This window comes from Alligator mississippiensis, chromosome 15 (assembly GCF_030867095.1).
Source record: "Alligator mississippiensis isolate rAllMis1 chromosome 15, rAllMis1, whole genome shotgun sequence".
Lineage (NCBI taxonomy): Eukaryota > Metazoa > Chordata > Crocodylia > Alligatoridae > Alligator > Alligator mississippiensis.
The window spans coordinates 15,657,130-15,671,551 of record NC_081838.1 but is presented as its reverse complement, the minus strand read 5'-3'; the positions used below and the strand labels follow the sequence as shown (position 1 = coordinate 15,671,551).

The following is a 14,422-nucleotide window of genomic DNA, read 5'->3' as shown; positions in this document are numbered from 1 at the left end:
GATGAAGTTCATCCGGCCTGCTGACTTGTATATGTCTAATTTTTTCAAATGAGCACACACCAGTTCTACAGTAATAGTAGGAAAGCAGCCATTCCTAACCCTGCTCGTTCTGTATCCACTCTGGCATGATTTTGCCCTTGGCCCGGTGAAGGACCAAAGCAAAGTAGTCATTCAGCAGTTCAGCTGCTGATACAATCTAGCTGTTTGAGCCACTGCTGATGCATCACCCTTCCTCCTAGAATTGAAATGACAGGGATTAATAATATATTTCACAATCACTACCGGGCTGACATATCTTTATTTGAAAGCTTAAAATGGAACAAAAACAGCCCTTCATTTTTTTTTTCTTTACCTGGTCATGATTTAAGACATCCAAGGACTCTCTTGTGACATATTCTAGTTTCCTAGATGTTGCTGTTGTTCAGGTGAAGCTGTGTGGGGTTTGATAAAAGACTTGGGTCAAAGCACAGTGTCGTCTTTTGCTGTAATACAGGATAAAGTGAGACAGCAGGAGACACCAGCTGTATTCTGCAGTTATCCCATACTTAAAGATCATCATCCCCACATTGAGTTCAGCCTCTCCTCTTTGTTCTTTCCTTTAAACATAAGAATTGATATTAAAAAAATTACAAAGCAGAGATAAGGTTCATTCCCTACATCACCACTTCTCTTCCTTTGCATCCCCTCCTATGTTTTATCAATCCTTAGGGTTTTATGAGGTGGAACCAGGGATCGTGGCAGCTCCCACCACCGTGGGGATCCTCTGGGAAGTGCTACGCCAAACATCTGCCCTGGTGGTCTTGAATCGTGGAAGCAGAAGCCAGCAGACAGTGCTATCCTACAACCCCTCCTTTCCATCTCTTCACAACCACCTGCAAGAAACTCTTAAAAAATATGAGTTGCATCTCCCTCTGGTGGTGGCAATGACCTGGGAGTGGGATAATCTGATGTCTCCAGCTAACAAGCACACTATTTTATGACAAATGGTGGAAACCTGGGTTGTGATGCCATGGTCCTTCAGTTCTACCCTGATGAGATGTGTTTCCTGAGTGTTTGCTTCTCTGTGGGTGCACAATCCCCTCTCTACTCCCAGTTATATGCTTCATGCTTTGAATCCACACAGATTTTGGCATCTGAAGCAGTTCCCATTTTCCCTCTGGTCCGATTCCCCTGCTGGAAAGAGGATGCATCCCAAATCATTGCTCCTCATCTAACCAGGAACACAGTGTGGAGACAGAGTATTTCTTGACTAGCTAGAGAGATATAGGAATAAAACTATCAGGAGTCAGCCAGTGCCATGAAGAACTTTTATTTCAACATGGTTGCACTTAACAGGTATGAAGGAAACACTATGGAATGATTCAAGGTCACATATCCCCATATCCACATCCAGCCTGAAGGGGGAATGCCAGGAAGTTAAGATAGAAAGTCAATTAAAATATACACAGATTTTAAGATGTCACTTAGAACAAATTAATGTAGGGTTCAAGAGCAGAGCTATGAAACCACCACAGAAACACTTTAGGAAGCAAGGAGAGAAGAGAAGCAGATGTGAAAGAAGCTGAAGGGACATGCTGGGACTTGCTGGCTTGCTCTTTGTTTCTTGGCGATGGATGCTGCCATGGTGGGTTGGGGCATTACCCTTCACTTCTGTGGAGGTCACTGTTGCTGAGGACACTGTGGTGGAGGGCACTTCTGGTCCGGACACTGTGGTGGAGGGCACTTCTGGTCAGGCCACTGCGGGAGAGGGCACTTCTGGTCAGGCCACTGAGGTGGAGGACACTTCGATGGAGGGCACTTTGGTAGAGGACACTGCGGTGGAGGACACTTCTGGGGAGGAATCACTGGTGGAGGACACACAACCTGCTTGCATTGCTGCTGGTTGGGGTAAGACATGGTTCTTCAATTCAGAAATGCCTGAAAAGGAAAGAAAGCACAGCACTGGTGAGCCATCACCATCCTCCATCATGCTGCCCTTTCATGTAGCCACACAAAGACACAAGTAAGCAACCCATCCACCATACCACCTTGTCCATGTTAGATTAAACCTGGTGCTGAAGCTGGCTACTGGGCTCTAGGTCCTTTCTCAGTAAAGCACCATCAAAACTGATGAGACTGAAGCTCACATGTGCAAAATGAAAGTATTCAAAAGCCCAGGAACATTGGTTCAAATGCCTTCCCTGGAAAAGGAAAGGGGCTTGAGCACATGCCGAAGGCGGAGCACATCCATAAGTGAATGCTAGGCAGGGTTCTGTCCTTTAGCTCCTTTCCAAGAGGGCTGTGCCTTTGACTGATGGCCCAGACTGCAAACCCAGCTGAACCCCACAAGCACAAGCTTGGGTAGCATTTTCTCTCCATCTCACATGTCCTGACAAGTGAGATGGACAGAAAACAAACAGCCCTTCCTGTAATTTTTATAGGAATAAGGTTAGAAGAAAGTCTGAGCAATCACTGGCAGCATGAATGCGAGAGAGACTTACCTGTCAAGCGAACAGGAGGGAGTGGATGTGGAGTCAAGTGGATAAGGAGGCGCAGGGAGGGAAAGCTTTCATAGGCCTTCTGGCCCCGTCACCAGTATATGATGCCATTGATGAATCAGATGGTGATACCGGGCAGCTCTCACCCACATCCACTCCACCAGCACTTCCTTATTTCCTTGTTTGCATCATACTATGCCCGAAAAAAGTCCAGCCCACTTTTCCTGGTGGTATCCTGACATGTATCATTGATCTCCTCCCTGCCTGTCCTGTTTTGAAGGAAGAAGAGATTTAAAGAGGACTTGCTCATAGTGGCTGCTCCGAATACTCCTGGTTTCATTTCTGCAGGACTTTTGCAGGGTGTTGTAACCAGGCACTTGTGCCCTCCTGGCTTTGGTTTCACCTTTGACCCCTCTTTCCTTGTCCTGCACGCAGTCCCCTGCATGGAGCCCTGGCTGGTGGGAGAGGGGGCCAAATCCCAGCCCACCCTTAACCGCCCCTGTGCAGCCAGAGGAAACAGTTGCGCCCCTGGGGAAGCTTCATGCACACCTGACTGAAGAACTAAGGAATTAGACTTATTTTGTGTTGAGAAGAGAAGACTGATGGAGTTTGGGGGGGGGTGGGGGGGCGGTTATAGCAGCCTTCAACTCCCTGTAGGTTGTCTCCAAAGAGGACGGAGTTGGTAGCATCTCAGTGGTGGCAGATGACAGAACAAGGTGCAATGGACACCCGTAGCAGCAAGGGAGGTGGAGGTTAGATATTAGGAAGAAGTTTCTCACGAGGAGGGTGCTGAAGCACTGGAATGGGTTACCCAGACAGGTGGTGGCATCTCCATCCTTTGGAGGCTTTTCAAACATTGATAGAGAAAACCTTAGCTCCTGTTTCGCCCCTTCCTGCTTCATTTTCAATCTAACCCACCATCACCTGTAGACATGCACCTCTAGTGCTTCCTCAGGGGCATAGGAGCATTTCCTCTGGCTGCACAGGGGAGCTAAGGGTGGGCTGAGCGGGGAATGACAGAGCAGGACACAAAGTGGGGACAAGACTCTCAAGTCCATATTTCCACCCGTCATCACCAGCGGTGGAAGTGGGCAGCACTGCTTTGACTTCCATGGGGCTGTGCAAGTCCCACTCACTGGGATTTCCCCTCCTGTCCTGCCAGGCAGGGCTCCATGCTAGAGGCCATGTGTGGGACAAGGAAAGAGGGGCCAAAAGCTGAACCACAGCCAGGAGGGCACGAGCACCTGGTTACAACACCCTGCAAACAGCTTGTGGAAACACAGCCATGAGTTATTCATGGCAATCACTATGAGCAAATCCTATTTAAATATCTTCTTCCTTTAGGGCAGGATACTCAGGGAGGGGAAAAATGACACATATCAGGATACCAGAAGAAAAAATCAGGCAAAGCATGATGCAAACAAGGAATTCAGGAAGTGTTGGTGGAGGGGAGGCGCATGAGAGGCGCTGGTGTCTCTATCAGACTCATGAAGGGCATCATAGCCTTGTGGTGGGGGTAGAGGACCTGTAAAAGCTATCCCTCCCAGTGCCTTCCCATCCGCTTGACTCCACATGTACTCTCTCCTGTTTGCTTGACAGGTAAGTCACTTGCATTCGTGCGGCTGGCAATCAGTGTCTTTCTTCTGCACTAATTCCTATAACATTTACATGAAGGGCTGCTTGTTATTGTTTTTAAAGCCATGTCAGCATGTGTGAGATGGAGAGAAGATTCTTCCAATTTCGTATTTCCTAGATATTAGGGCTGGAAGGGACCTCGGTAGATCATCGAGTCCAGCCCCCTGCCCAAAGGGCAGGAAGTCAGCTGGGGTCACATGATCCCAGCAAGATAAGCATCCAGTTTGCTCTTGAAGGTGTTCATTGTAGGCGCTTGAACCACCTCCGGTGGCAGGCTGTTCCAGGCCTTGGGGGCTCGGACAGTAAAGAAATTCATCCTTATGCTCAGCCTGAAACGGTCTTGTAGTAGTTTATGACCATTTGACTTAGTCATCATCCCTAGGGGCTTTCTGGTGAACAAACGTTCCCCCAGATACTGGTGGTCACCCCTGATAAACTTATAGGTGGACACCAGATCACCCCTGAGCCTGCGCTTTTCCAGGCTAAAGAGCCCCAGGGCTCTCAGCCTGTCATCGTAGGGTCTGCTTCCCTGACCTCTGATCATGCGCGTGGCTCTTCTCTGGACTCTCTCAAGCTTCTCCACATCCTTTTTGAATTGTGGAGCCCAAAACTGGACGCAGTACTCCAGCTGCGGCCTCGCCAAGGCCAAGTACAAGGGGAGAATGACGTCCCTGGATTTGCTCGAGAAGCATCTATGGAAGCAAGCCAGTGTTTTGGTCGCTTTACTAGCCGCAGCATCGCACTGCAGGCTCATGTTCATCTTGTGGTCAATGATGATCACCAAGTCTCTTTCTTGCGTAGTGCTAGCCAACATAGCACTGCCGAGCCTATAAGGATGCTGTTTGTTTTTCTTCCCAAGGTGGAGAACCTTGCATTTATCAGTGTTGAACACCATCAGATTCTCGTCCACCCACTTGCTGAGCCTGTCCAGGTCAGCCTGGATCATCCGCCTGTCTTCTGGTGTGGATGCTTTGCCCCAAAGTTTGGTGTCATCGGCGAACTTGGCCAGTCCGCTTCTGACTCCAGTGTCCACATCATTAATGAAGATGTTGAACAGCATGGGTCCAAGGACAGAGCCCTGGGGGACCCCACTGGTTACAGCGCACCATGATGAGTGACTTCCATCAATTACTACCCTCTGGGTCCGACCACGGAGCCAATTTTATAGCCAGTGGATCGTGGAGGAACCAAGGCGACAATTGGCCAGTTTCTCCAAGAGGTGATCATGGGAAACCAGATTGAAGGCTTTTTTGAAGTCGAGATATATGACATCAATCTCTTCTCCCTTGTTCAGGTGATAGGTCACCTGGTTGTAGAAGGAAATGAGATTGGTCAAGCAAGACCTACCTGCAACAAACCCGTGCTGGCTATCCCTTAAGATGTTGGTGTTGGCCAGTCCATTAAGGATGGCCTCCTTAATAAACTTTTCTAAGCTCTTCCCCGGGATAGAAGTCAGGCTGATGGGCCTATAGTTAGCCGGATCCACTTTCCTCCCTTTCTTGAAGATAGGCACCACGTTGGCCTTCTTCCAGTCTTCGGGCACTACACCAGAGCGCCAAGAGTTTTCAAAGATCCGCGCTAGAGGCTGGGCTATGATGCTCGCCAGCTCCTTGAGTACCCTGGGGTGAAGATTGTCAGGGCCGACTGACTTGAAGGTATCCAGCTTCTCAAGATGTTCCTTCACGAGGTCAGCATTAATGGAGGGCAGGGGATCACCCTCACCCGGACTTCCCTGTCCCGTAGCGGGCATGGGCGTCCCATGGGACTGATGAAAGACCGATGCAAAGTACCTATTTAATAGGTTGGCTGTTTCCTGGGCGTCAGTTATCAGTTGCCCCATCTGGTTCAGCAGGGGTCCAATGTTGCCCCAGCTTTCCCTCCGGCTCCCCACATATTTGAAAAAGGACTTTTTATTGTCCTTGATGCTCAAAGCTAGCTGGAGTTCAGTTGCAGCCTTGGCTTTCCTGGTCTGCTCCCTACAGGACCGGACCAGTGCAGAATAATCCTCCTTGGAGGTGACTCCCAACTCCCATTCTTTGTAGGCCTTTCTTTTTAGCCTCAGGAGGTCTGTGAGGTCCCTGGAGAGCCAGGGGGGCTGCTGTGCCCTCTTGCTGCCTTTCCTCCGAGATGGAATAGACTTAGTTTGTGCATTGAGGATCGCTCCCTTAAGCAGCAACTACTCTTCTTAAACTCCCCTCTCCTTGTGGTCACGGTCCCTTAGGGCCTCACTGACAAGCCTCCTGAGCTTGTCAAAGTCGGCTTTCCTGAAGTCAAGGGCTTGCGTGTTGCTGACCGACTTGCCAGCTTTTCAGCGGATGGTGAAGGCAATCAGCTCGTGGTCGCTGTCACCCAGCTTCCCATCGATCACTAGGTCGCCCACTAGGTCATCCCCAGTAGCCAGAACCTGGTTGAGCAGCGCTTTGCCTTTCGTTGGCCCATAGATTTCTTGAGTCAGGTAGAGGTCATCCACGCATGAGAGGAAGCTTTGCGACCACTCAGATTTTGCAGAGCGATCCTCCCACGAGATGTCTGGGTAATTGAAGTCAACCATGACAGCCATGAGCTTGAGCTCATGAGTTTTCAACTAACTTTGCACTCTAGGCCATCAGTGCCAGGGCACAGGTCTCTTGGAAAGCAAGTAAAGGACTAAAACCCTGCCTATCATATCACTTATGAACATGCTCTACCTTCTGCACGTGCTCAAGCCACTCCCCTCTTCCAGGGAAGGCGTTTGAACATATGTTCATGTGCTTTTGAATCCTTGCACTCTGCACATGTGCTTCTGTCTCATCAAATTCGATGGTGATTTCCTCCGAAAAGGCTCAGAGCCCAGTAGCCAGGAGCAATAGCAGGTTTAATCTAGCATGGAGAAGGTGCTATGGCGAATGGATTGCTTGTTTTTGTCTTTGTTTGTCTACATGGAAGAGCAGCATCGTAGAGGAGGGCAATTGCTCATCAGTGCTGTGCTCTTTTTCCCATCCAGGCATCTCTGAATTGAAGAACTATGTCCTACCCCAACCAGCAGCAGTGCCAGAAGGTCGTTCATCCTCCACCTGTGATTCCTCCCCAGAAGTGTCCTCCACCGGTGATTCCCCCACAGAAATGCCCACCCCCCCAGATTCCTCCACCCAAGTGCCCCGTGCCTGACTTCCCCCCGCATAAGTGCTCTCCACCCCAATGGCCTCAGCAGCAGTGCCCTCCGCAGAAGTGAAGACTGATGTCCCAACCCACTGCAGCTGTATCGACATCCGGGAAAGCAAGAGCAAGCCAGCAAGTCCCTGTGTGCAGCTTCTTTCACATCGCTTGCTCTTCCCCCTTGTTTCCCAGGCTGTTCATGTGACAATTTCCCAGATCTTCTCTTGTACCCACGTGCCATCCTGTTCTAAGTAGTTCCTTGAATCTGTGTAGGTGGCAATAGACTTCACAATTAAGTCTCCTAGCATTCTCATTCTTGAAGGAGCTGGGTGTGGAAATACAGGGCCAGGCTTTAAATTATTTCCCAGGGTTTCCCACCTATCTTGCATTGTGAGTTCAGTCCAATAAAAGTTTCCCCTCGTGGCATCTGCTGACTCCTGGTGTCTCTCTAAACCTACAGATCCACGGTGTCCTCTCCATTGCCCCCTCCAGCACAGGCTTCCCTTAGCTGCTCTGCACAAGGCAGTGACTGGAGCCTCATGACCATGGTGCAGTGTGCACGGGGCAGAGGGCATCTGAATGCTGAAGCAGAGGAAATGTTTTGTCCAAGGCTGTTGCAGGAGCACATGCCAGGTGCTGAATGAAGAGTGCTGGTCTCCCAGGCAGAGCCAGGGACCTTAGCACATCTGGCTCCTTCACCTCTGGCACCTACTGCTCTCCCTGTCTGGCACTTCCATTCACCAACATTTTCCGTTCCCCACATTCAGTAAAGGAGATTTGTCTGAAAAGGCCAAAAAGGACATCTGCTCCCTCCCCTGAATCACTGCAGCCACACATCAAGCTCTCTTATCCTGGTGGCTAGTTGAGGAGTGCTAGGACAAGGAATCAGTGCACGTGGAGACTCATGGCCTCTGCACTGGGGAGCTCAGTAGAGGCAGAGAGTGGGAGATGAGGACACTGCTCGTGGCCTGTGCCCCTGCAAGGCCTGGGAAGCTGTGGGGTAAAGATGCCTAGATGGTGTATCAGAACGCCCCCTTTCTACATTTCCCTTCTGGACATTGATATAACACAAGCCCCTTCTTGCCTGCAATTCTACCTCCCTTCCCCCACGCACACAATTAGTGCATTTCTTTTTCTTCTCAGTATTGGCAGATACCTAGCACACTCATTGCATGGGTGTGGCAAGGCTCAGAGCAAGCCAGAAAGCTGAAGTGGCTTTCTGTAGGGGAAACCTAGAAACTACATCCACATATCAACTAAACTCAGTGTCCCTAAAGAAAACAAAAGAACTAAAATATCCACTGCAAAGACTGTCAATATATCCTGTGCTAAGCTAACTCACTTACTGTCCCCAGTAGCCTTTGATCCTCACTACCTCACATTGCATTTTGATATTTCTTCTGTCTCATCTTTACCATGGCTTTTTATATTTTATACTTTTAAAATTTTAAGGAATGCACTCCCTGTAGAATGAAGTTCCACCCTGGACCACTGTTAAAACTTCATTGACATTGTAATTTTAAAGTGATAAAATCTGTTATATTGGCTGGTCCCTTGGTTGAATGCAAGTGAATGATGGTCATCAGTAGACAAGAGCCCAGCACAATGAACTTCATTTTAAGCCGATCAAGCTAAAGAACTGATTCCTGGAAGTGAGCACCTACCCAGCTGACTATTCCTGCAACCCTTAACAATACCATTGTTTATGAATCAAAATCACAAACTGACTCCCAAAACTGCCCTACCAGCAGGCAAGACCCCTATGACTAACAGCTGTCAGATACTACTCAAGACCCACGTGGCACAACCACCTCTGTATTGGGTAGCCAAGGTAATGCTGGGGGATCAGACAAGTCTGCCAGAAAGGGATAAAAGGCAGTGAAGTGTGACCCTCAGTGGTGCCCTCTCATCCAGCACCTGACCTACCGAGACAGAAGGACAAGCAGATGACCCCCTTCTGGAGAAGACATTGCCTTGAAGGAAGCTGACCCCAAACAGCAGACTCCAGGGCCTCGGGTAGGTAGATACACTGACACCAGTGCTCTCACAATCACTATAGCAGCTACTATACACTATGCTACATGGGTTTGAATGAGTGAGTGTATGTGTGTGTGTGTGCTAAGGTGACCAGTACCACCCATAACTGAAAGTTTGCATTTATGGTTTTATAGGTAACTTCACATGCTGTCCAATAAACTAGAATTTATGATGATCCTGTGAGTTGGTCCTTTCTAGCCAAAAATGGCACAACCTTATTAAACCCATTGCCCAGGTGCGTGGGCTGTGGCACATCAGGAAGGGGCAGGAAGCTGAGCAGGAGGTTGTGCAGGAGAGGGAGTTTGTAGTGGCAGTCAGGCAGGATCCTGGGGGTAATTTATGGCGCACTCACCTAAAAGGCTGCCCTACTGCTCCAGGGTCCCCTCTTCTATGCTCTTCTCTTATATCCTTTTAGGCCTAGTGATTTGTTTAGCCATGTTTGACCATTTTCTTTACTCGCTGACCAACTCAATTGTCACACCTGCAAAGATTCACACTATGGTTATTCAGAAACAAGCTTTGGCCCTTCTGCCTAGCAGCATGCCTGCAGCTTACCCTAGGCCCCTTGGAAATGGTTAAGGGTGGCAACAACCCCCTGCTCCAAGCAGGACCAGCCCCAACTACATCATCCCAGCATTTATTTAGCCAGGTCTTAAAAACCTCCAAGGATGGGGATGCCCCCACCTCTCAGGTTTCAGTGCTTTACTACAATCTTCATGGAAAAGTTCTTCCTAATAACCAACCTCTACTTCTGTTGCTGCAACTGGAGCCCATTGCTCCTTGTCCTGTCATCTGCCACTGTTGGCTACAAATGTCCAACTCGGGATCCTTAAAATTCTAGTTTATTAGGCAGATTGAAACACTGTAATGAGTTAAATCATAAACCTTGGGGCTGGTCCCCCCCCCAGACACACACATGCACACACATACACACACACACAGTAGCAAGCTACAGAGTCAGGTATACCTATCCTACAAGTGCTGGAATCTGCTGTCGATGGCCAGTCGAGGCTTCTTTCAGCGTGGTGTTATCCTCCAGAAGGGGGTTGACGACTGGTCCTTCTGGCTGGACAGGTCTGGTTGAGTTGGAGGTCAAGAGGGCACCGCTGAGGGTCACTTTTCACTTCTTTTTATCTGTCCTTGGCAGACTTTGGTGACTCCCCAGTTTTCAGGTTTGCCCAATCCAGGGGTCATTGACCCTTGTGGGACTTCCCCTCCCCCCCCCCTCGGTGGCTACTGGATGGCATCTGTCAGCCCCAGGGGTACTCCGCATGAACGTGCAGGTTTGGGAGTCCGTTGATGAAATTTGAATAGGGATCTGGGAGTGGTCGATGTGGAGATATTCAACCCAAAAGTTGGTCCCCGGCGTTGATTAACTCATGCCAGGGCTTCTAGCCCTTGATCAGTGACTTTTAGCGATTTCCCGGTTGTTACATTGTCTTCTATTGAGTTCTTCCCTTGGTTGATCTGCAGCTTCCAGGTGATAAAAGCTGTCTGCTACTATGTTACACATTCAATCACCTTACACATTCAATCACTGATTCACTCGCTCTTTCAGGGGCCAGCCTGATACAGGGAAGGCAGTTTGATTCCTGCCCTTGCTAACATTGTTAAAATGTATAATTTACTTATGAAACTAAACACATTCAGTTGAAAGTTGAAAAGTGAGGAGTATAATATATAAGCTACCAATGCCATGGCACACAAACAGATAAAAATACCAAAATACAAGGGGAGATACAAAATGCGCGCACACAAATTTTAAAACACAATTCCTTATCCTAAAGTGAAAGAGAGAGGAAGGAAGAAAAGGTAGAAAAAGAGAAACATATCCAAAGAGGGGAGAGCAAATGCAGGCAAGAGGAAAAGGGGGCTTTCTGCTACACCACCACTGAGATCAGTCCAGCTCCATCCTCTTTGAAGCCACCCTGCAGGGAGGTGGAGGCTGCTATTCAATCCCCCTCAGTCTTCTCTTCTCCAGACTAAAGCCCAGTTCCCTCAGCCTTTCCTCATAAGTCATGTCCCCCCACACCCACAACCATTTTACCACCCTCCACTTGACTATCTCGAAAATATCCACATCCTTTCTGTTGTGGGTGGCCCAGGCCTGGACCAAACTCTTCCCTGCTGACAATCTGCATCACCTGCTGAGCTCAGAGCAATGCTGTTGGCAGCGACGGCTGAGAGAGGATGGGAGAATGTATCTGCATGCAAGACCCCAGGTTGCAGGGCTGGGGACTGGCATCTGGAGTGGGGAAGAGACATAAGCAGTGGCCAGGGGTGCTGAGGTGCCCTGTGACAGTGGGGCAGCCATTTGGTGGGTGGCCCACAAATTACTACCCCCTGTGTCCTGCCCGAGAGCCACTCCAATCCCCCTCCCCTGCCTCATCTCCTGCTTAGCTTCCTGCCCCTCCCTGATGTGCCACAGCCCACGCATGCACCACAGCTTGGCCATCCTTGCCCTGAACCTGGGGAATGAGTTCAATGAGGCCGTGCCATCTGGGCCTGGTGCAGGACCCTCTATCTCCTGCATTTACGTGCCCTCAGCACCATGCACATAGCACCGTGGTCACGAGGCTTCAGTCACTGCCTTGTGCAGAACAGCTGAAGGGAGCCTATGCTGGAGGGGGCAGTGGAGAGGACACCGTGGATCTGTAGGTTTAGAGACACACCAGGAATCAGCAGATGCCATGAAGGAAAACTTTTATTGGACAAAGCTCACAATGTAAGATAGGAGGGAAACACTGGAGAATAAATTAAGGATTGGTCTGTATCTCCGTATCCAGCTTCTTCCAGAAGGAGAATGCCAGGAGACTGAATTGCAAAGTCCGTTGCCACCTACGCAGATTCAAGGCACCACTTAGAACAGGATTGATGCTGGGTACAAGAGCAGAGCTTGGAAGTGGTTGCAGGAACAGCCTGGGAAAAAAGGGGAGAAGAGCAAGGGATGTGAAAGAAACTGCATTCAGGGACTTGCTGACTTGCTCTTGCTTTCCCGGATGTTGATGTTGCCGCGGTGGGTTGGGGCATCAGCCATCACTTCTGTGGAGGTCACTGTTGCTGAGGACACTGCGGTGGAGGGCACTTCTGATCAGGACATTGGGGTGGAGGGCACTTCTGGTCAGGCCACTGCGGTGGAGGGCACTTCGATGGAGGGCACTTCTGGTCAGGACACTGGGGTGGAGGGCACTTCTGGTCAGGCCACTGGGGTGGAGGGCACTTTGATGGAGGGCACTTTGGTAGAGGACACTGCGGTGGAGTACATTTCTGGGGAGGAATCAATGGTGGAGGACACACAACCTGCTTGCATTGCTGCTGGTTGGAGTAAGACATGGTTCTTCAACTCAGAAATGCCTGGAAGGGAAAGACAGCACAGCACCGGTGAGTCACCACCATCCTCCATCATGCTGCCCTTTCAAGTAGCCACACAAAGACACAAATAAGCAACCCATCCACCATACCACCTTGTCCATGTTAGATTAAACCTGGTGCTGAAGCTGGCTGCTGGGCTCTAGGTCCTTTCTCAGCAAAGCACCATCAAAACTGATGAGACTGAAGCTCACATGTGCAAAATGAAAGTATTCAAAAGCCCAGGAACATTGGTTCAAACGCCTTCCCTGGAAGAGGGAAGGGGCTTGAGCACATGCTGAAGGCAGAGCACACCCAAAAGTGAATGCTAGGCAGAGTTCTGTCCTTTAGCTCCTTTCCAAGAGGGCTGTGCCTTTGACTGACGGCCCAGACTGCAAATCCAGCTAAAACCCGCAAGTACAAGCATGGGTAGCATTTTCTCTCTATCCCACATGTGCTGACATGGGTTTAGACAGAGGAACAAACAGTCCTCCCTGTAATTTTTATAGGATTAAGTTTAGAAGTAACTCCGAGCAATCGCTGGCAGCCTGAATGCAAGAGAGACTTACCTGTCAAGCGAACAGGAGGGAGTGGATGTGGAGTCAAGTGGATAAGGAGGCGCTGGGAGGGAGAGCTTTTATAGGCCTTCTGGCCCCGTCACCAGTATATGATGCCCTTGGTGAATCAGATGGTGATACCGGGCAGCTCTCATCCACATCCACTCCACCAGCACTTCCTTATTTCCTTGTTTGCATCATAATATGCCCGAAGAAAGTCCAGCCCACTTTTCCTTGTGGTATCCTGATATGTATCATTGATCTTCCCCCTGCCTGTCCTGTTTTGAAGGACTTGCTCATAGTGGCTGCTATGAATAACTCATGGTTTCATTTCTGCAGGCTTTTTGCAGGGTGTTGGAACCAGGCACTCATGCCCTCCTGGCTTTGGTTTCACCTTTGACCCCTCTTTCCTTGTCCTGCATGAAGTCCCCTGCATGGAGCTCTGGCTGGTGGGACAGGGGGCCAAATCCCAGCCCACCCTTCACCGCCCCTGTGTAGCCAGAGTAAACAGTTGTGTCCCTGGGGAAGCTTCATGCACACCTGACTGAAGATTTAGGGAATTAGACTTATTTTGTCTTGAGAAGAGAAGAGCGAGGGAGGGGGTTTATAGCAGCCTTCAACTCTCTGCAGGTTGTCTCCAAAGAGGATGGAGTTGGTGGCATCTCAGTGGTGGCAGATGACAGAACAAGGTGCAATGGTCACCAGTGGCAGCAAGGGAGGTGGAGGTTAGATATTAAGAAGAAGTTTCTCATGTGGACGGTGCTGAAGCACTGGAACGGGTTACCCAGACAGGTGGTGGCATCTCCATCCTTTGGAGGCTTTGAAAAACCTTGATACACAAACCCTTGGCTCCTGTTTCTCTCCTTCCTGCTTCATTTTCAATCTAACCACACCAGCACCTGCAGACATGTACCTCTAGTGCCTCAGGTGTGCACAATGCTTCCTCAGGGGCATAGGAGCATTTCCTCTGGCTGCACAGGCGAGCTAAGGGTGGGCTGAGCGGGGAACAACAGAGCAGGCCAGAAACTGGAGACAAGACTCTCAAGGCCATATTTCCACCCCTCCTCACCAGCGGTGGAAGTGGGCAGTACTGCTTTGACTTCCATGGGGCTGCGCCAGTCCCACTCACTGGGATTTGGCCTCCTGTCCTGCCAGGCAGGGCTCCATGCCAGAGGCCATGTGTGGGACAAGGAAAGAGGGGCCAAAAGCTGAACCACAGCCAGGAGGGCATGA

At 49.8% G+C, this 14,422-nt stretch overlaps 2 long non-coding RNA genes across 2 annotated transcripts; both read right to left on the bottom strand.

Annotated features, from left to right (window-relative positions):
• Positions 1 to 1,293: 1,293 nt before the first annotated feature.
• Positions 1,294 to 2,605, bottom strand: LOC109280862 (uncharacterized). Its single transcript, XR_002087319.2, has 2 exons — positions 2,481 to 2,605; positions 1,294 to 1,917 (listed from the first exon to the last, which is right to left on the bottom strand). It is a non-coding gene; the product is annotated as an uncharacterized LOC109280862 (long non-coding RNA).
• A 9,365-nt stretch (positions 2,606 to 11,970) lies between these two features.
• LOC132245615 (uncharacterized) lies at positions 11,971 to 13,417 on the bottom strand. The gene is made up of 2 exons (XR_009457323.1): positions 13,202 to 13,417; positions 11,971 to 12,638 (listed from the first exon to the last, which is right to left on the bottom strand). It is a non-coding gene; the product is annotated as an uncharacterized LOC132245615 (long non-coding RNA).
• Positions 13,418 to 14,422: the final 1,005 nt, after the last annotated feature.